Source organism: Protopterus annectens, chromosome 6.part0, assembly GCF_019279795.1.
Source record: "Protopterus annectens isolate FY-2018-M chromosome 6.part0, PAN1.0, whole genome shotgun sequence".
Lineage (NCBI taxonomy): Eukaryota > Metazoa > Chordata > Ceratodontiformes > Protopteridae > Protopterus > Protopterus annectens.
Window position 1 is genome coordinate 1,932,143,879 of NC_056737.1, and position 23,255 is coordinate 1,932,167,133.

At 42.4% G+C, this 23,255-nt stretch overlaps 1 non-coding gene and 1 pseudogene across 1 annotated transcript; both read right to left on the minus strand.

Moving 5' to 3' along the window:
• Nucleotides 1-18,038: 18,038 nt before the first annotated feature.
• On the minus strand, nt 18,039-21,299 carry LOC122805162 (annotated as a pseudogene).
• Nucleotides 21,300-21,722: 423 nt separating this feature from the next.
• LOC122805035 lies at nt 21,723-21,874 on the minus strand. Its single transcript, XR_006365272.1, has one exon. It is a non-coding gene; the product is annotated as a 5.8S ribosomal RNA (ribosomal RNA).
• Nucleotides 21,875-23,255: the final 1,381 nt, after the last annotated feature.

The window sequence follows — 23,255 nt, forward strand, 5'->3', positions numbered from 1 at the left end:
TATGATTAGTTGTTGGTAGTTGCGTAGCTGGGGAAATTCTAGCCATTGTAGTTACCTTAGGGCTTGACAGTGATGGGTTCTGAAGGTGGAGTTATTAGCAAACCTGGCAATTTTGTTGTAACATGTCTCAAGTCTTGCAATATCGTGTTCTCTGATATGGGTAAGGATTGGTGCCGCATACATTAGAGCGGACAAAAGATGGGTTTGGGCTAGGGAGATTCTCACTTATTTTGAGAGAAAGTTTTTGTGTCTGTATAGTGTTCCCATTTTTTTATGGACTTTTTTGATAGTTTGTGAAATGTGGACATCAAAGTGTAGGTTTTTGTCTATATCTACACCCAAAAGTTTGATGTGATCAGAGGGGGTGATAGTACCACTTTTGGAGGTGATTTAGAAGGATAGAGTGGTAGGTATAGATTTATTGGGGGTGAAAAGAACCAATTTAGTCTTTTTGGGGTTAAGGATAAGTTGAATCTGAATAATCCAATTTTCCACTGAGCTAAAGGAATCCTGAGTGCATTGTTGTAATATGGTAAGTGAGGGTCCAGAGCAGGTAAGAGTTGAATCATCTGCGTACTCTATGAGTGTAGCAGGCTGGGTGGAGGTATGAAGATTGTTAGTGAATACTGAGAACAGAAGAGAGCCTAATATTGAGCTTTGTGGTACACCTATGGTTGTTGGGAGTAGTGGAGATAGTATACCTTGCCACTGGACAGACTGCTGCCTGTCTGACAGATAACTTTTAAACCAGGCAATAGTTGGAGGGGCAAAGGCTAAAGAGGCAAGGGATTCTAGAAGTAGGGAATGTGAGACCATGTCAAATGCTTTTGAGAGGTCTAAGAATGTAGGAGATACAAAGTTGTTGTTGCTTCTGTGTTAGTTTACCAGGTTAGTAAAAGAGAGAAGAGCAGTGGTTGTGCTGTGATGTTGCCGGAAGCCATGTTGTGTGGAGGAGAGAAGTTTGTAGGAGTTCAGGAATTTTATTACTTGAAAGTAGATGCATTTTTGAGTAGTTTGGATAAGGGTGATAGAATGGCAATTGAACGATAATTTGTAGGAATTGCCACCTTTGTGAATAGGAATAATATATGATACTTTCCATAGTTGAAGGATATAGGCTTCCTGTATGGAGCGATTGATAAGGATGGACACAGGGTAACATGGTTTCAGCAGCTGCTTTTAGAAAGTTTGCAGGGAGATTGTCTGCAGCAAGAGTGGTAGGTTTCAGTTTTAGGAGGAGTTTTTTAATAATAGAGGTAGGAACAGATGAGAGAGAGAGAGTAAAGGAAGGGGATGTTATCAGGGTATTTTGTTGGGATGTGTGAAAGTTTGTTTTTGTCTAGTTGGGTGGATTAAGTTAGGATAGATTCTGTAAAGCGTTGATTAAATTTGGAAGCTATGTCCTTAGCACTGTTAGTGGAGATGAAAGTTGGATTGGTGTTTTTTCCTGGTTTTAACAGAGAGTTAATAGCATGCCAAAACTTTTGAGGGTCTTTTGAGTGTTTATTTTGGACAGCAAGGAAATAATTCTGCTTATCCAGTTTGGTTTATTTCTTGGCCTAATTTCTGAGTTGTTGGTAGTTTTGTTTGGAAAGATTAGTGTTTTCTCTCTCCCAGATTTTCCAAGTCTTATCTCTTGGCTTCAGTATGGCTCTTGTGTCCCTACTTAGCCACGGTGCATAGTTTGTCTTGACTCTGATTTTCCTAATGAGTGTGACTATTTTTAGGACATTAATGAAAGTGCTATTAAAGTAGTTGACTGCCTGGTCTAAACTTAGGGTTTTAAGTGGTTCCCAGTTACATTGTTTTAGAATGGAGCTAAGATCCTGGATATTTAGTTTGCAGTCATCTCTGACTTGTCTAAAAGCTATGGGCTTAGATAAGTTAGTGCATTTATGAAGGAGGAAAATGGGGAGATGCCGACTGGTAGGCATCCTGTCTGGTAGTTTTGTTTGGGGCAATTGACTAGTGTCCAGTCTAGTATAGATTGTTTTTTTGTTTTTTTTTTCTATTCTAGTGGGTTCTTGGATGAGTTGGAAAAAACAAAGATATTGATGTGGTTAGTGGGGTTATTAGAGTTGCATGCTAGCCAGTCCGTATTTAGGTCACCAATAGGATGGTTTCCTGTGGAAGATTATCTGTAGTCCATTGTAGGATTTCTTCAATGGTGGGGGAGTTATTTCCTGGAGGAATGTGACAGCAGAGTATATTGATATTTTTGGTGTTGTTTATGTATAGGACTGAGCCTAAGATCTCAGCATTGTCAAATTTAGGTAGAGGGGGTTTACACTGAGTGGGTTTTTAAAGAGAATAGCAATCCCACCTCCCTTCTTATTTACTCTATCCTGTCTTAATATATTGTAGCCTAGTGGAAGGTTTCCTCATCATGGGGGGTTGGTTTTAGCCAGGTCTCAGTAATGATTAGTATGTCTGGGGAGTAGTGGGTTATAAATGCATGTAGGCCAGGAAGTTTGTTAGATATACTCCTAGTGTTTATTTGGTTGATAGTAGAATGTTAAATGGTCCAGGGTTTGGGCATATGTCTCCTGATGTGAGTAGTTTCTTTGTGATATACAGTATATATTCAATTGTGTGTTACTTCTGTGTTGGATCTAAGTGATATTTTTCTACTGTAAGAAGTGGTTATGTGAAATTTTTATATATGCGTAGTACTGAGTTGTCTTTAAATAATGTAACAGTGATAGGAAAATCTGAGGGTGTGTTTGATTTAGTGTATGTATGTGTTGTATGGAATGCAGTGTTTTCTAATGCTGTATTAGTATGAATGGTTGTGATGTAGGTTAGGTATGTGAGTGTAATACAAAGAATTCCTAATCTAAGATGCATTTTTGTGAGAGTGATAGTTGGATACTGTTGGTGTTGTCGTTTGGGTGTTGTGGGAATTGTGAGGGTATGCAAGTAGGTACTATGTTTGTTTTAGTGGAGAGAGTTAGATAGGGGGTGTGGGTAGAAAAAAAGGATGTGAGGTTGTTGATTGGAGGGGAGGTGTTGTCAGGGTTGGAAATAAAAGCAGGAGTAGTTGGGGCGTGTGGAAAATGGGGGTAGGGGAATGGAGTGAGCTGAGCGAAGTGGGGACTCACCTCGGATGATCAGTATGACTGGTAAGGGGAAGACAGTAAATGCAAGGCACTTTGGAGTGAGTATGTTACAGGCTTTCTTGCAATTTTCTTTTTGTTGAAATTTTTATTTGTTGAATGTCGACTTAGTTAGGCTGCAGGATTACAGGTGAAGCCTAGAGAGAGTGCTGCTTTTGCTGCGGATCCTCGAGTGGCACTCTAAACTCTGAGTTCTACACAAACCAGGATAACAATGACAAAATAATTATTAACCTTGTCGCTCTTTTTTGTTTTTGGTTAAGTAACCAAAGGTGATTTGCAGGAGTATTCCATTTGGCCATGGGTAGTAGTCCCTAACTGTTGCGAGCCTTTCCTAGGGGTGGACTGGGTTGGGAGAAAGAAGGTAATTTCCTAGGAGGAGAAATATAGGTGCAGGATTAGAACAAAATTAAGAGCACTTTAACTACTTAAATGTGTTACTTGGTGCACTATGCAGAACAATAAGTCACAATGTTCACTTGTTTGATCAACAAATAGACTTTTCTTTTCGATGTTAATCGGAAACATGTGCTAACTTAAGCTAACAAAAAACAGGTAGAAACGCTCTACAAAAACCTTCAATGTTTGTTACCCTGGTAAAGAAATATATAGTGTTGTACAAGTATCTCTACAATTTTGATTTACCAATTAAAATACTTCCTTAACATCTGAATATCAGACCACAGCATTTAAACAAGACAGAGAAAAAAAAATGTCATCAGCCTCCTTTCAAGTATGCTGAATTATTAGGCCACACTTCTATGAGCACACTTGTAGGAGAGCAGTTGACTCCACGCAATTATATACCTTACAGAGCTGATATGGAATAACATTTGAATATCATGTGTAATCTCTATTGCAGTATATTTACGTGTTACTCCTACAGTCCTGTCCCTTTAACTACTTAATTAAAAGTTCCTAAACAGCAAGGCATTTCAGCACATAGCAGCTCCATAGATAGGGTACAATGCGAGCTTACTAATTTCATTTACTGAATAAAGTTCAACAGCTTAAAACCATAAAATGATATACAAACAGTTTTGTGTAGTTGAAAAGTAAGTAGCAAGCTTTCCTTAACACCACTGCGTTTAACTAGCACTAGCTTTAGAGTTGGAAGGATGGCACGTGTTTCATGGACTATAATACCTCAGTTCCATAGTCCAGGTTGCTAGGGGTAACAGTATCCTAATTGGTGTGTACACAGTGGTGGGTATTAAGTAGCCAGTCACCACACCCCAAGACAACAGAGCCAATCAGTATGACTGGTAAGGGGAAGACAGTTAATGTAAGGCGCTTTGGAGTGAGTATGTTGCAGGCTTTCTTGCAATTTTTTCTTTTTGTTGAAATGTTTATCTGTTGAATGTAGACTTAGTTAAGCTGTAGAATTACAGGGGAAGCCTAGAGAGATTGCTTCTAGTGCTGCAGACCCCCGAACAGCACTCTAAACTCTGAGTCCTACACAAACCAGGACAACAATGACAAAATAATTAACCTTGTTTCTCTCTTTTGTTTTTGTTAAGTAACCAAAGTTAGTTTGCAGGATTATTTCGTTTGGCCACAGGTAGGAGTCCCTAACTGTTGCGAGCCTTTCCTAGGGGTGGGCTGGGTCAGGATAAAGAAAGTAATTTCCTTGTCTCTCTTTTTTGTTTTTGGTTAAGTAACCAAAGTTAGTTTGCATGAGTATTCAGTTTGGCCACGGGTAGCAGTCCATAACTGTTGCGAGCCTTTCCTAGGGGCAGGCTGGGTTGGGAAAAAGAAGGTAATTAATGCCGCTGCTGGGTTCTACTATACATCTAAACAGTCACAATAGTGCAGGTACATTCCTGTTCTATTCCAATAAGACATGCTGTGGTTACATTTTAGCTCAGTACTTTACACACACACATGTATAAATCATGTCAATATTCATAAATGACAGAATTATTTACAAAATTCCCAATAGCTGCACTGGCAGTGTGACAGGCTATTATATAATTGACAGGATATAAACCATATAGCTTAGACTACTACAGCAATGATCTATTTGAACATCTGTTATGGTAAATTATTTACACATCTGTATTTTTTTCAGCCTTCTTTTGAAACCAGCCAAGGGTAATTACCACAAACTTGTCCACAGACCAAATTTGCTCACATAAGATAGAGGTTGTTTGATACACCACAACTTGATGTGAAATGTCTACAGCTGACAGTCTAAATAATAGAATTTTGATGCTCTTTAGGCACTTTTTTCTACAGAGATGCAGCAGATACTGAATGAGGTTAGCCTACTAGTAGAAAATCTTACATGTCTGTGTGAAAAGATTTTCTAGTTGGTGCCATTCCAAGGACCAAACCCAATTTAAGTCCCAACTGCCTCTCGTTCTTGATTATCTGTGAAAGTTATTCTCATCTGACCTTTCATTACTATTCTATCAAGATTTATCTGACTGCCTTTTCTGCTTGTCTGACCTTAGATGACCCCACACTTATTTTTCTATTCCCAAATCAAGCAGTTTTTGAAAGGGCTTTTACATATTTGTCCAAGTAGAAAACTGGTGGCTCCTCTATGTGATCTGAATTTTGTGTTCTATTTGAACCAGCTCATCAGGTTGAATTGAGGGTCTTGCTAGAAGAGTTATCTGAGTTAACAATCTCATATGATGAGTCACCCCTATCTTATTTTCCCCAAAGACAGCATTTCCTTAAAGGACAACAGGATTCTAATATTAAATGCTCAAGTTCTCTGTCCTTTTTCTACCTATTTATTGTCCCTGCTATGAACAAACAACAACACAGCATTTATAATATTTTAAATTGACTGTTTGTCTCCACTAGAACAGTACCTTACTGTACTGTGGTGGTTTCATGTTCAAAAAAACGTTTTCTCACTCTGAAAAAGTCTCCAATTCATTGACGTCATCAAGGCCACTGAATACAGGTAGTTTTATGGCCAATTCCCTCCTCAAACTGACATCATCATGATCATCCTAAAACCCCACCCATGCTGTGATGTCACAGCTCCCTGGTCCTTCCCCCACCCAAATAGAAAGTAAAGGCTAGAACAAGAAAACAGTACATCAGTCAAGTCTCCAGCTGTGAGCTGTCAATCACAGCAGGTACCAGATCAAATTACCTTTAGCACTTTGACAGCTAGGGAAGCTGGGTGTGAAGGGGGATGGCAGATGAGTCATAGTAGTAGAATTGAGGCTTCACAAAAACACTGCAGTTTAGCCATTCTAAAAAGAAGCAGCAGTAAAAAGCAATTTGAAAGTCTGTTCTGTGGTACATGCACTGTTTGTGTTTTAAGTAGTCATTGAATGGCATGAAATGTTACTTAAAACTAACTCACTGAAAGACAACAGTGTATGTATGTAAAATCAATGCAGTGACAGGAACTTTAGGAAGAAAGAGGCCTGCATGATGTAACTTTTTACAGATGAGCACTGCATTGTGGGATACCTAGAGGTAGACTAAACAATCAGAATTACTTCAAAATGCCAGACACCATGTGGTCAGACTCAGAAATTATGTATAAAAATACTTAAAAACCTGTAAATAGTCCCAGAGTGGTGTTAAAATCTAGGAAACACCAAACCATAATGAAATAAACATGTTTTTTTGAGTCTGTGGGTGTGGTTCTCTTTTAAGAGCTAATCCTTTTAGGCCTAAAGTAGTTTCAGAGTTTACCTTCAGCCACTGTGTAAATCTCTCTAGTGGGCTACTGCAACAGTGAACTACTAGAACATCTACTGTTATGGTAAATTAAGTTACACACGTGTGTTTTCCTTAGTGATAAGAATGACTACAAGCAAGAATGTATCCCCTCCCACTGAGAGAAGTTGAAAGCTGACATTTCTAGGGCCATCGTCTTATCACCAGTAGCTTGTTATGTCCAAGATATACAGATAATCGTAGCCTATGTGGTTAGCACTTGTTCTCAAGCCCACAGTCTATCAGTTGCTACTTTGTGTCACCATAATTTTACCCATGGAGTACATACCTCTCATGGTAAAGATAGGCAAAGGCTGATTTCCCCTTATTTGGGTTATCCATTTTCACTCTGACATACAAACAGAATTTGCTTTGTGGGCCCTCACTTCCTTTGGTATTTTTTCAGTGGAAAAAGAAAAGACTTGCACCAACCTTACACATATAGTCAAGAACTGCATAGCCCCATCCAGAAAGGCACTTAAGTCAAATATGGGCCAGCAGTTTCTGGTAATCCTTACCCCCCCCATAGAGATTGAAGAAACTGGCAGAAAAAATAAGATAGCAGAGAACACTCCTTCAACACCACTAAGTAGGATTTTCTTCAGAACTAGCACAGTGAGTAAATCTGAAGTTGAATATTGCAGAATTGAGCCCAGGACGAGAGTTTCAATCATCCTTCCTTAAGTGGGCCACACACCCTTATGCTCCAATGAGGCTCCAGTCCAGCAGCACAACCTGACAGGAAGAGATGGTCGTGTGAAACTCAAGAAATTTTGGAGGGCCACTACCCCCTTCCAAACTACAGTTCAGAATGTTAAAGTCTGAAAAGGCAGCTCAAAAGTGGTGAACCTAATGCTTATAGGGAAGCAGTCCATCTTTATCCCCACCTGAAGATCAACCCTCTTTCAACCGTCTTGAACCTGTGGGTTTTGGGCAAGGATGTGCAGGAAAAAAATGGAATCCAGCAGCTATACACCTCCCATCCATCTCACACTTACAAGAATGTGAGGATGTTTTTGAGTAGACAATGAGATATTTGGGCTAACACACAACATTTTTCAACCTACACCAAGATGAATCTGGGGCATTTAAGAATCTTGGCAACAACAGCTATATTCTGGTTAAGAAAACTAATAAAGTTAATTGTAATAATGGGTATAGTGGAATACATTGGGAAGATGGTGGCTCTGTTAAGTGATAACAGATCCCCCAACACACAAACTTTTATAAGATCAGCAGTGCCTATTGTCTAAGATAAGGCAGCATTCAAAGATCTGCTTGACAGTCCGCAGTGGTACAGAACTTTATTGGCTCTTTGAGATGCAACATCATGATCCCATCTACTTTTGAGATCCTAAAAATGGTATAAACTACCTGGACCTGCTTTTTTCATCATCTGTGGCAAATGACAACTTGGTGACAGCTCATTGCTGTGTAAAAGCAGTACTCTTCAAAATACAAAACATATGCAGTATTATTCAAGACACTTCCAGGTCTCCAGAAAACAAGGAAGTTGGTAACCCATCTTAGACCTTTCAAACTCAATACATTATTCAAAATTCCAAAGTTCAGAAAGCTCCCAGTACAGACCTTAGTTACTCCTTCTGTTTTCCAAAGCCCTGATGGTAAATGTAGAGCTCAAGGATATATTTTTCATTCCAGTCTCCAGAGACCCCAGTTTTTTTCTCAGATTTAAAGAAGGGGGCTGGCACAGTTTACCTCATTTCCCTTTGGTCTGGCTCTTTCTCCCAGTGTGTTTGCAAAGTGTGTGGTTTCAGTGTTTTTGCATAACCAAAGGCATTCAAATATGCCCATATCTGGATGTATGCCTTATTCAGGTAACCTACCCAGAGGAGGTTGGCAAGGCTATTTCTGTCACTAGACCCTGGGATTGTTCCCCTCAGCATTTCAAAATCAAGCCTCATTTCATCTCAGAGTAGTTTTCCTGGGCTCCTTGATAGGCTTATTGTCAGAAGAATTTCCAACCACCACAGAAAATACAATATTTAGTATTTTCTCAGTCTAAACAAGGAAGGGAATATGACATCCAGGAAACTCCTCAGGGCTTTGAGATACTTAGGTTCAATCATCCTAATGTTACACAAGGCCAGTTTACATATGAGGAAACTAGTGGTAACTGACATCATTCTGAAGTCAACACGCCAATCTATGGTGGATACAATCCCATTCTTACCGTGGATTGCCATGGAACTGCAGTGGTGATCCATGCAAATCAGCAAAAATGTGGAGATCTCATTCAGTCACAAAATCCACCACCCCTTAATCAGACAGTGATAAAAGATGCATTCATGGAAGGACTTTAATGTACAAGGAAATGTGGGACAAAAGAAGGAACATCACTGTGAACAAAATAATATTGATTCAAGTTCTTGGGACTTTCCAATAATTTCAGCAGAAGATGTCTTCCAGCAAGTGACTGACAACAACAAAGTCATATAGTGAGTCAGTTGGTAAGAACAAGATCTCACCTACCTCGCAGGTTAACAATGGCTGCATGGGAATTAGCTTTGCAGCTCCTGATGACCTAATCTACCCTCTCAGCAAAACACATTAGCAGATCAACTCAGCAGGTGGAAATTAGAGCCACAGAAATGAATGTTAACAGAGAGGTCTTCCTTCAACTACTATGCATTTGGAAGATTCCACAAATTTCTCTGCATCACCATGCAATGAAGCCTTCGAGCAGTGAACATCTAGATAAACTGGATAGATACATTTATTTTATGCCTTTTCTCCACTTCCTTTTTCTGTGGTGATCCAGAAAGTAAGAAAGGACAGAGCACATATGCTTCTGGTAGCACCCTTTTGGCCCAAGCAATGGCGGTGATCCCTGCTCATGGAGATGCCAAGGGATAAACATTAGATACTACCTGAATGCTAGACCTACTCACACAGAACAGAGAGTCCTTCATACACTGCAACCTGGAGACGTTATAGCTGATAACCTGGATATTTTGATCTTGCTGCCATTAAGACATCAGTACGCAGAAAACATGCTTAGTATTGTCATGCAGACAAAAAAAAAAAAACTAGCTAGGAAATTCTACCTACCCAAGTGGAAAGTGTTCTCATGTAGGTGTCTGAGAAGACTGTCACACAACATTGGTTTCCATGGTTCCCCAGTACCTTAGTGAACGTTTTGGAGCAGGTTTGGCTTACACATCTATTAAAGGACAAACACAAGTCATTTTTTCCCTTTTCTCCTTCTCAAAAATGTCCCATTTTTAATTCTATCCCTCTGTATTGACTTTCATTCTTAAATACCCACCTTTCTCATACTCATATGCACCACCACCACCACTCCTCCTGCTCCCCATTCCTACTTTTAGTACTCTACCCTATGGTCACATAGTAGCTTAACAGCTTTCTCAGCACAATTGGCTTGTCTTGAATGTTCTTCCTAACATGCCAAATGAATTATATTCCTTGTGCTTCATTACAGTGGATAGGTTATCTAATCTCCAGTTGATATCCAGAACTATACTATGGTGTACATTTATTTTATTGCTTTGTTTATTTTAGTAATGTGTAGAACGTTTCTTTGTTCATAGTATTTGTGTGTGGAGCTTTTTACCCCAGGCTTCTGCTGAAGAGAGACACCACTTGGACAGACTGGCCCCGTAAACAGATGTAAATAAATAAAGTGCATTTCTCAGCCATTTCAGCATGCTAATCAAATAATTCTTTAAAGGGGTGTTAACATTTGAGGACACCACACAGGAGAATTGCCTCCTTTATGGTCTTGTATCCTAGAGAAACTTACCCAGACTTCATTTTAGCACACATCTACAGCCCAGATAAAGTTCATAACATATAAAACTGCCTTCCTTGTAGTCATCACATTGTCTTGGAAAATGTTGGGGCCTTTTCTAGTAGGATGAATCTAATAACCAATTAATCTTTCTTGCCAAAAATAGTAATGGAGTACACTTTGAATCAGACTTATTAGATTTGACTGTAGGAATTTAAAGTGAGACAGTAAGATTTGCAACTTTGTAGCATAAAATTTAATATACAAGATGAGACAATAAACTAAACACTTGACAAAGCTTTACTACACATAACAGACTTGCAGCAACTTTTAGCTGAAATGTAATGATCAGTTAGACTATCAGACAAATAAGTTTTGAAAAGTCCAAGTTTATATAGGATTTTAATACTCGCAGCTGTGGTATGGTCATAAACTGATAGTCTTTGATGATTGTTAAAGAGCATTTTATGTGGCAAAGTCTTATCTGGATGAAATATAGTTTCTGCTTGTCAAACATGTGGTTCTATCTGGTGGTTGTGCTTGTCACTTCTTGACAGAGGTCAGGTAAAGCATCCTTATCTTAGGTGATAGATATGAAATTGTTGCACTTGGCTGTTAGTTATGAGGTCCTTGTCTTGTCCTGAAACAATTTACAGCTGTACATGATGCTTTAAGCTTGATGAACTCAGCACACATTTGCACTTTATAGCAAAGAAGTCTGCACAAAGTAGAGGTCATATAATTTAAGATGGGAAGTCCCCAAAGCACAGAATTGGGTAATGATTTAACTTTTAATGTTATACAGTTCTATCATGGCTAACACAACTTCTTTTTCCATAATTTGCAGAAGAGGGGAGAAGAAATTCTGCATACTTTGGAGACAACTAACTTACTTTTGCATAGAATCAAACATTGCTAGAAAGACCAATCAATTGTTTCCTTTGACCCAAAGAAAGGGGATTAGGCTATGTCCAAATAAATTATATCAACATGGTCAGCACAGTGCATTTCTGCTATTCTTCCCAAGGCAAAAAAAAATGGAGAGTAGTTAAGGCTTACAGCGCAATGGTCACAGGCCCCAACTATAACACTCCTTTTGGGAAGGGATCAGCTCATAAGCTGCATAACAATCTCAGCACTATAAACAGAGAGAATCTTTTCCTCTATTCACTGGTACTATTTTTTATTTTTATTGATGAAACCAGGACCTTGAAATTATAATCTCTGAACACTGAAATAAACATTTTGTAATTTTATGTTCACTAAATTTATTGGTCTGCATCATTAAAATTCATTAGGATTATTTTTGTCTTGTTTTAATACAGGGGTAATCAGTGAGTTTCTGTTATCACTTATTTAATTACTAATGTGGATTTTATTTAGTACATCTGTTGCTTTTTGTTAGAAGTAGATTCTCAAGAAGCCAACAACTTTTGTTAAACTAAATGAGGAATTCTGGATCATGATTAAATCAACCAATGTCATATATGAGGTAGAAATAGCCACCCAAATGAATGATAACCCCAAAGCATTCTTTATCTATGTTAGAAATCTCAGAAACAGTGTTCAGCACTGCACAGAGCTAATAGTAAATTATATCACATACTTGGTCCTAGAGGACATAGCAAATCTACTGGCTGAAAAATTCAACTCTGAATTTCACCACCCTCTTCCCTCCAATATTCTCAACTCAGTTACTTGCATCTACTCTCCCCCTCAAATCTCCTAAGAACAAGTGCATCAGAAGTATCACAGTTATTAATTATTGTTATATGTTGAGGCAGGTGAAACAAGGTGAAGATTTTGAATATTATGAAGAATACAAAAAAAGAAATATTAAATATTTGTCGTTTAGTTTCTTCTTATTATTATTATCAATAGTTTTCCAACCATTTATTTTGGCTTGTTTTTTTAATGTAGAAGAGGACCAAGCCATACCATCCACTTTTCTCTTTAATGAAGAGGAGGACCAATCCACATCACCCACGTGTTCTAAAATGTTATTAATTGTTAGAAAAGATAGAGCAGAGGTTTCAAAAGTTTTAATTCCATCTGAAAGAAAAATGTTAATTCTAGCTGGGAACAACAAATGTACTTTAATTTGCTTCTTTTTCAACTTTTTATTAAGGGAATAAATTATTTTCTTCTGGAGACTACTGCTGAGGAATAGTCATTATCAAATCTTGTTATATTGTCATTGCATTTTACTGGTGAATTTGACCAGGCAGTTTTTAGGACTATTTCTTTATCTTGACAAGACAACAATCTTACTGCAATAGATCTCAGTTTAATATTTGCCATGTTGGATGACAAAGGAACCACCAGTGATCTGTGAGCTCTTTCAATCCCAAAAGAAAGAGACTCTGGTAATTTTAAAATGTTGAGAATCCAGAAAGTGAGAAAGTTAACCATGTTATCACCTTCAGTCTTTTTAGACATTCAATAAATACACATTATTCCTTCTGGATCTATTTGCAAGATCATCCAATTTGTTAAGCAGTGAAGTATTTTAAGTAAAAATTTCTCCTAATTTTCTTCTTCAGACACTATGCCTGCTATATCATTTAATGCTTCTTCCATGCTGGCAGTCTGGGTCTTCAGAAGTAAAACAATCTCCTGTAGCTATTCAATTTGTTTTTTTTTTTACATTCTTTTTTGAAAATATCAAGCTTGTTGTCCATTTTATCCATCTTTATTGATAGCTCTTTCATGCTGTTTAGTAAGGATTGTAACTTCTTCTTTAAAGTCAAGTCCTGAGAATTATTCTTAGAGTAGCTCTTGTTTAAGCAGTGACAGAGCCCTTTCTGCTTATAAATGACAGGAATTTGAAATGTTAAAAGTTCAAAATTTAGATGCAGACTTCCAAACTTCTTAGTAAAAGATAAACTCAGAAATGTATATGTCTTCAACCTCAAATGCTTAATAATTCCTGGCAGAAATATCATTTAGATAGCAGAGTTAAGAAACTGTGCTGTTAGCTTGCCACCATCTTGGTCACCTCAAATAGAACCTGGAAAGTAAGGGTGGGTGGTTCTACCTCCTCCTCCAAAAGATCTGTCACTAGAGGAGTACCCCAGGGTCCAGTCCTTGGGCCCACTTCTCTTTGGTATTTACTTTTCAGAAATCAGAGTTAATGTTAAGGGTTTGCGGCTGACCAAGTTTGCAGATGACTGCATCTGCAAGCTTGATGCTATCAGTAACTTCCCAGATCACAAAGATCCTACAAGTGGAATGTGTCCCAAGCAAATAGTGTCAAAACCATGGACCCAGAGAATACCAGGATCCTACAAGTGGACTGTCTCCCAAACAACTAGTTGGTATCAAAACCATGGGCTAAAACTTTATGCCAGGAAATGTAGAATCACATTCTTCAGTAAGTAAGAGTCCCCTTTTAACTATCACATTGACAATAACCCTATAAAATTAAACATGTTGTTAGAGAACTGGAAACTTATGTCAGCTGTCTACTGTAATTCTTTCACTACACATCCACTATTGTAAGGAAGCCCTTTTTATTGTACAGCTTGTTTCTAAATGTATGGTGTCCAGATCCAAGGACTTAATTGTTGTACTATACTCAGCACTCAGGCTGATCATTGAGTATAAGGCCCCTTTTGGTATGTACTAATCCAAACACTTGTCACAACTTGAATGATCACAATACATTATCAAAAAAATCAAGGACCTAAGTCATAAGAAAAATGTCTGAAAGCCTTGTTTCTCTTCTTGGTATCATACAGGATCTTCCTCTTGGTATCGTACAGGATATTGAGAGGTGAGCGATGTCTCATCTATATAACCTCAGCAGACCCTGTTCTCTGGAACATATTACACATTTACTTATCTAATGGTGTTATAAACATCTGTTCAAGGAACCCAAATCTTTATACAAAGTTAGTAGAACATACTGAAGGGATTAGTATGCATCATAGAGGATACCAGTCCACATAAAGCAGAATACTTCCTTTACGCTATTCAAACCTAATTTGGACAAATGGATGAGTAACTGCAAATTCACCCTTGGTTTAAGTACCATTGCCCTTATCAATTAGGAGAACATGTAATGACCCCAACATATGCTTGTTTGGCCCACCTTTGGATATTTGTATTGCAAAGTATAAGTGCTAATAATTACTATGGGAACACAAGGTTAGTCTTCTTGATGATCTTCACAGATCAGTAGTCGAATAAGTACCTATGAACCTCATTGCATAATTTCAAAACTGCTTAGCTCACAATCTTTAAAGTCAATTTATTGAAGTAAAAAAGGAAAGCACCATTAAATTATGGGTCTGTATTTGAACCAATTTTTTTCTTAATCTTTAATGGTATAACAACTTCTGTGCCCTTCAAAACAATATTACCATGTTTATCAGCAGTGTAATCCCCTCATAACTCATGTAAAAACCACAGCCATAGTTCAATCTAACCTACAAAAGGATTTCAATAATCCATTTTACTGGCTTAGAAAAATATCGGTGGTAATATCTCAAAAAGTGACTCCGTGCTCTTCGGGAAGCATCAAAAACTAAATAAAAATAAACCCTTTTTTAATCAGAACTGCAGATAACTCTGCCATTCAGACTGCACACACAACATATTGCAACTAAAGTCAGCTCTTGGTTAAGAAACTGTTACTCTCAAACCATCTTGTCCCTCAAGCCAGGAGTGTCACTGTAAAAATGTGCTTATATCAAATCAAGAACACGTCCTCCCTATTGTTACCTCCACCCTTCTCATAGCATACAACATCCAAACCTCAGTCAGTATATGCAGAGAACTTGTCATACTGACTTGAGCATCATTGCATAACCCAGACTAAAGCTAAATGACTTCCTATTACAGTTGGATCAGTACTTCCCCTCCCACTTATGTAAAACAATTACTGCCTGAATCTGAGAAGTAAACTAGCATTAGACATTTCCCTGTACTAGCTTAGATATCAAAATGCTAAAACACTAGCTTTCCAAAGAACTTCCTTCTACCAAGCTAGAGGAAGAAATGATTTTTTTCCAAACTTATTTCTGCTCTCTGTAATCATCTTATAGATTCATAGATAGGTACTAGGCTATCTGCCCGAAGGCATTTATAAGCCTAGCCAGAATATGTTGGCTTTCGCTGCCCCCTTAGGTTAGTTCCCTGTGCCTCTGCCCAGCAGAGCCACTGAAGTGATCCCCAGGGTAAACTTTCTGTTTCCCATTCACTCGTCAAAGTTTCTTTTGAAGAGTGTTAGCGAGGAGCTTTGCCTAATGTAGATTGGAATCTTGTTCCAAAGCATGGGAAGTCTCTGGGACAGGAATCTACCCCTCCAGCACATCCTATTTATTGTTGTGGTGAGGTTTAGATCCCTAGAGCATGTGGCTAGAGGGAATAAGGTTTCCTTTAGGTGGAGCATGTCCATCAATTCTGGGTTGGACATGGCCTTGTATGTCAGGCAGAGATCACTTCTGAGTAGGCAGTATGCAACCGAGTACAGCTGGAGTTTCTTCAGTTGAGCTGCATAGGGCATCTGTTTGAGGCCAGTGATCCTCTTGGTGAAGTACTTCTGTGGTCTTTCCAGCTGTTGCAGGTGTCTTGTAAGGTACATCCCAAATGGGGCGTTGTACTCTATGATGGGTCTGATGAGTGATGAGTAGAGGGGCACAATGACCTTTTTTGATCTGGATGCGAACCCTTTTGTGATTAGGTGGGCCACATAGAAGGATTTTCTAACCACTTTGGCAATGTGATTATCAAAGGAGAGATTACTATCTACTTGGGTCCCTAGATCCCTTATTAAGTCTTCCATATTTAGGGGACTACCACTTATGTGGTAGTTTGTGGGTACTTTGTTTTTTCCAAAGGGGATGACTATGCACCTTTTGGCATTTAGCTTGAGGCCATGATTTTGACACCAGGTATCTGTCTCAATGAGACCCTTTTGGAGGATGTCTGTATCAGATGTAGAGTCAATTATAGCCCCTAATTTGCAGTTGTCTGTGAGCTTGGTCAGCCATAGTCTTCCTGCGCTTGCCTGTACCTCTGAGAAGCATATGCTGAACAGGAGGGGTCCTAGGACTGAGCCCTGGGGAGTGCCACTTGTAACCGGTTTAGAGTTGGACCTAGTTCCCACAACTCTCACCATGTGGATTCTGTCCGTGATAAGCTACCTCTCTCCATAAGGGATATGGGTGCCAACCCTGGTGTAAATTTCCTATTCCCCATCCACTTGTCTAGGTGGTGATAAAACTGGGTAGTAGACAAATTCAGTTTCACATGGATCAGAAGCCTGTTCCATAGGAGGGGCAGTCGCTGGGACACATATCTGTCTCTCCACATGTTCTGTTTAAGTTATAGACAAAATTCAGGCCCCTAGACTTTGCATTTCTGGTATTCTTTGATTTATGAATGTGTTGGAAATTCATAAGTGTGGGGTTTGAGGATGTCTTATAAGCCAGGGATAGATCACCCCTCAGCAATCTATAGGAGATTGAGTAGAGGGAAAGGGTTTTAATGCACTCTGCATAAGGCAGGTTTGTTATGCCTTGTATTCTTTTTGTAAGGAACCTTTGAGGTCACTCTAGTTGCTGCATATGCCTGGTCAGGTACATACCAGAGAGAGCATTGCACTCTAAGAATAAAGGGTTACTCCCTACATCTTTTCCGGAGGCTATTGATGGAGCTCAACCCTCCAAGTTTAAAACTAAGGAAACTTTCACTAAATCTCCTAAACCATCAGGATCATCACTCCTTCATCCTTGGAGTCACCAAAGAAGAAACATAAATCAGATTTGAAGAATTATTGTATAGTTTCAGTGTTGGATGTGACAAGGACCTCTTTGGATCAAAGCACTTTGCATCTGACACTCTTAAAAAGGACTAGGTACTCACCTACTGTTGATCCAGTACCTTCCAGAGTTTCTTCTTTTTTGGTACACTGACAGTCAAAATTCCATCCTTAGCTTCATCTTATTCTTCCAGAAGTCTGACCAAAGCTAATGTGGAAAGGATGATGAGGAGATTTCAGTTGGCACAGACTCAGATGGGACTTCTCCCGGCTGCTACCCCTTTGGATCAGAAAGCCTTACTTCCGACTACTCCACCTCTCTTGGCTCCTTTTCTGATTTGGCCATGTGTTTGGAGTCCCTGGATCTGAGTAAGCCAGGTCTATCTGGATCGGATCTGAAGATATTTGTATCTTTGGCTCCGAGGAAGTCTCTCAGTGCTCCACCTCTAATGGTTTCAGAGCCGGATGACTCTCAGATCTGTGGTGTCCCTGTCGGGTCTGAGATGTTATAGTCAACTCTGAAGTTGTCAAAGCTATCTCTGCCCCTTGGAGCCTCAGCACTGGACAGCTCTGCTCCAACCTCTACCTCAGGAGGATTTCCCTAAGGGCAGAGGGAGCCAATGGGCCAGGAGCATGGCTTCTTGGCTCTGTTGGCTGCTGTCTGTCTGGGGCACTCTGCCTTTGAGGTGGTATAGAGAGTTTTGTTTGCCTCGGCAAGATAGATGGTCTCTCCCTCCTCGGATCTTCCCTCTGGATCCCAGATTCCTCTGCATCGAAGTATCAAAAAGTGACTTTGCTATGAATGCTTGGGCACCACGAGCCAGTTATCCTTGTGGTAACTTTTCTGACACCTCCTGCTTAAAACCCAAAAAGCCAGAAGGATCGTGAGGCCCCACTTTCACCGTCTGTATTCATACTGAAAATCATGATCAAGTGAGCGTTTGCCCTTCTGCTCCACAGGAGGTTTCTGTCCTCCCTGAGCTCACCTTAGGGCACCTGCATTACTCTTTGACAGCTGTACCACCCCAGTCAAACTCCCCACCTGATAGCATTTCCAGAGGATGCCTGGGAGCTTGGAGCCAGAAGCGAGAGCACTGGTTGGGGTGACCCCCCGCCTCACTGGATAAGTGAAAAAACAATGAGTATTTCACTGGTGGATGAGCCCTCCCACTTATTCTACACCTCTCATGTCTCTTCACAGTGCCAATCTAGAGTCAGGCTCAACAGGGTCTTCCTTCCATGCTGATTCTGCCAAGCCCATTCCATTGGTTGTGGTTTTGCTAGACAGTAGGTAGAGACAGTGGGAATCTTGTTCATCCATTCATGCACATCATTAATTAGATGACAAGGCATTTGGCTAGCTTAAGAGAGTGATAGTTACTACAACCATTTACCCGTGCTTCATTGAATTTCTTCACTTTGACATTCAGTGCACTGGGCAGAAATCACATCTTATCAACACCCGTCTCGGCCTTCGCGATGCTTTAATTAAACAGTCGGATTCCCCCAGTCTGCACCAGTTCTAAGTCAGCTGCTAGCTGCCAGACACTGCGGGACTGTGGTCAGGATCAGTGTTCCCCACAGCCGGGGTGATCCACAGTTGCTGCCATCCCCCAGGCCCCGCCGGGAGGGGGGAGTGAGGCGAGAGGGTGACGACTTGTCCAGCTGTGGCATGCACCCAGCCCAGCTTCATGACCAAGCCCAACTGACCCAGCCCTTAGAGCCAATCCTTATTCCGAAGTTACGGATCTGGCTTGCCAACTTTCCTTACCCATATTATTCTAACATACCAGAGGCTATTCACCTAGGAGATCTACTGCAGATATGGTTATGGCTGGGTGCGAGACTTACACCCTCTCCCCCAGATTTTCAAGGGCCAGAGAGAGCTCACATGATGCCGTTGGAACTGCAATGCGATCCAGGGTCCGGGCCCCTCTCTTGGAGCCAACACATTCCAGGGTACCCTGCCCTTTACAAAGAAAAGAGAGCTCTCCCAGGGGCCCCTGCCAGCTTTTCCGGGATTGTTTGTGTCACTGCACTGGATCCCGTGAGGTTCCCATCTCTGCAGCTCCAGATTTGGGGATCTGAACCCAACTCCCTTTCGAGGGGGCCATTGCCCATCCCTTTGGAATGGCGCTTGCATATGTCTCAGGACTGACTGACCCATGTTCAACTGCTGTTCACAGGGAGCCCTTCTCCACTTCAGCCTTCAAAGGTCTCATTTGAATATTTGCTAATACCACCAAGATCTGCACCCGTGGTACTCCACCTGGGCCCTTGCCCTGGGCTTCAGTGCCACCATGGTGGCCCTCCTACTCATCGCTGTGTAGCCCCCTTGGCTCCCAGCACTGGCAATGGCCGGGTATGGGCCCAATGCTCCAGCGCCATCCATTTTCAGGGCTAGTTGATTCAGCAAGTGAGTTGTTACACACTCCTTAGTGGATTCCAACTTCCATGGCCACCGTCCTGCTGCCTATATCAACCAACACCTTTTCTGGGGTCTGATGAGCATCAGCATCGGGTGCCTTAACCTGGAGTTCGGTTCATCCCACAGCACCAGTTCTGCTTACCAAAAGTGGCCCAATAGGCACTTGCATTCCACACCCAACTCCAAGCCAGTGAATCGGACTTCTTACCCATTTAAAGTTTGAGAATAGGTTGAGAGTATTTAGGCCCCAAGACCTCTAATCATTCACTTTACTAGATAAAACTGCATCCGCTGAGTGCCAGCTATCCTGAGGGAAACTTTGGAGGGAACCAGCTACGAGATAATTCAATTAGTCTTTCACCCCTATACCCAGGTCAGACAACCGATTTGCACATCAGGACAACTACAGACCTCCACCAGAGTTTCCTCTGGCTTCGTCCTGCCCAGGCATAGTTCACCATCTTTCGGGTCCCACCAGGTGTGCTCACACTCCACCTCCCCAACAGGATGGGTGAGACAGGTCAACGGTGTGCCCCACTGCGCATGGCAAGGGATCCTGCCTAAGTCGGCACTCACCAGTCCTCACTTTCATTGTGCCATGGGGTCTCTTGCCAACCCTCGTACTCGTGCACCTGTTAGACTCCTTGGTCCATGTTTCAAGACGGGATGTGTGGGTCAACAATGTCACTGTGGACCCCCAGGCACCTGAGGTGAGCCCACCGGCCTGGCGGAGGGATGAGGTCAGGCCGCACTGAGGGCAGTCTGGCCCAGTTGACAGTCCCACTGGGAGCCAGGGGCCCCTGGCCCCCGCAGTGAGGGTGGGGGTGGTTGTGGCAGTGGTCATCTCCCACGACCCCAGGGCACAGCGAGGGCTGATGCTGTGGGGTGGACCACTCCCCTCCGGGGAGGGGAGCCACTTTCAATGTGGCCTTTCAGGCTGACCCAAAGCCAGTCACGGTGCACCACCAGGGAGGAAGTGTGCCCGATGGCGGTTGGCGTGCCCAGGGATAGTCCCCCCCCCAGAAAGGGATCTTCGTAACCTGGGTGGCCACCGAGTTGAATCCTCTGGGCAGACCTTGTGGACACCACCCGTTTACTTCTGAACAGTTTCACACCCTATTGAACACTCTCTTCAAAGTTCTTTTCAACTTTCCCTTACGGTACTTGTCCGCTAGTGGTCTCGTGCTGGTGTTTAGCCTTAGATGGAGTTTACCACCCGCTTTGGACTGCATTCACAAACAATCTGACTTTGGGAAGACCGGATCCCGATGCACAGGGGACTGCCATCGGTCTCACACCATCTGCGGGCTGAGCCTCAATCACAAGGACTTGGGCCCCCTAGGCGGTGCTGGGGAGACAGACTTCCGTACGCCACATTTCTCTGTGCCCAGCTCTCAGGTGGGGATTTGGTGCTGGGCTCTTCTGTCTTCACTCACTGTTAGCAAGGGAATCCTGGTTAGTTTCTTTTCCCCCACTTAGTAATATGCTTAAATTTGGTGGGTCGCCACGTCTGATCCAGGGTCACGTTCCAAATGTGGTCATGGGTGGGATGATGAGACAGGCCAGTGGGGGCCTCAGGGACAGATGGATGCCCGACTTCCCCTGTCCCGCACACCCTCTCCCCACCACCACTGCCAGACTCCGGGTGGAGGAGGAGGATGGCGGACGTGGCCCTGTCACACAGGAACCGGGGGGGCAGGCATCGGGCTTCACCCCGGGATCCCAGTCTGGTGGTGGTACCATTAACAGCCTCCAGGAGGGCAGGCCGGATGTGTGCCTACTCCCTCCCATCCTTGGACAAGCTTTCCAGCTCTGGGCGGTGGGGAACTCCTCTCCTCCATCCACGTCTCTCCATAGGGGGACGAGGGGCCTGTGGTGGGCTCCCTCGACTCCCTGGCCACAACCTCGATGGGGGCCGGACACCTCCAGGTGTGATGGAAGGCACAATGGCCCTCAGACAGGCGTAGCCCCGGGAGTAACCTGGGGCCGCAAAGTGCGCTCGGTGTCAATGATCAATGTATCCTGCCATTCACATTAGTTCTCGCAACTAGCTGCATTCTTCATCGACTCATGAGCCAAGTGATCCACCGCTTAGAGTTGTACGAGTTATCTTTTTTCAGTCACTGGGGGCACTGCTCCCCATGCAGCTTCACTCTAGTCATCACAAGCATGCAAGGTTTCATGGGCATCATCGCAGTCACCCGGACTAGGGTTACTGGCCCTGCAAGCAGGATGGCAGGGAGTCCCATGGCAGCTGGCACATGGCCCCAATGCAGACCTTCTGGATCTTTGAACTGATGCCCTGCAGGGAGCAGGGCTTCCTCCACAGGTACCCGCAACTGCTGTTGAGGGGAGAGAACACTGGTGTGTGTGACTCCCGTCAGTGGCCCATTGTGGCTGGAGGGGAGAGCCTGCATCCCCCCTGGGACGGCACCCTCTCCCTCCCCTCCTGCACAGGGAGTTGGTCACCTCCAGGGAGTGTGGTGGACCATACAGCTGGGCCAGGCACCCCCTCTGTGGCTGTACCCTCAGGGGTGGCAGAGGAGTGCATGCGCCTCTCATCATGCTGATGGGACCTCTCCCTCCTGCTGTCAAAAGGTGAGGGGGGCATGGACACCACCCCTCCTCCTCTCAAGAGAGTCAGGGAGGCGAGGAGCAAAGAGTGAGCCTGGTACCGGGATACAGTGCTGTCCCAGAACCCTCAGCATTAAGGATACTTCCACAGTTTCATCTATGGAAACCTTGTTATGACTTTTACTTCCTCTAGATAGTCAAGTCTGATCATCTTCTCGGTGCACTGCTGGGGCCAGGGCTGATCTGAGGACCTCACTAAGCCATCCAATTGGTAGTAGCAATGGGTGGTGTGTACAAAGGGCAGAGACTTAATCAATGCAAGCTTATGACCCGCACTTATTGGGAATTCCTCATTTGTGGGGAATAATTGCAATCTCCGGTCTCTATCACGAATAGGGTTCAGCGGATTACCAGGACCTATTGGCCAAGGGTAGACACATGCTGATCCATTCAGTGTAGCATGCTTGCAGTCCCAGATATCTAAGGGCATCACAGACCTGCTATTGCTCAGTCTCGTGTGACTGAAAGCCACTTGTCCCTCTAAGAAGTTGGAGATGACCGCATGGGTCCGCATAACTAGTTAGCATGACGGAGTCTCATTTGTTATTGGAATTAACCAGACATATCAGTCCACCAACTAAAAATGGCCATGCACCACCACCCACAGAATTGAGAAAGAGCTATCAATCAGTCCACCAACTAAGAATGGCCATGCACCACCACCCACAGAATTAAGAAAGAGCTATCAATCTGTCAATCCTTTCCATGTCCGGGCTGGGTGAGGTTTCCCATGTTCAGTCAAATTAAGCTGCAAGCTCTACTCCTGCTGGTGCTCTTCTGTCAATTCCTTTAAGTTTCAGCTTTGCAACCATACTCACTCCAGAACCCAAACACTTTGGTTTCCCA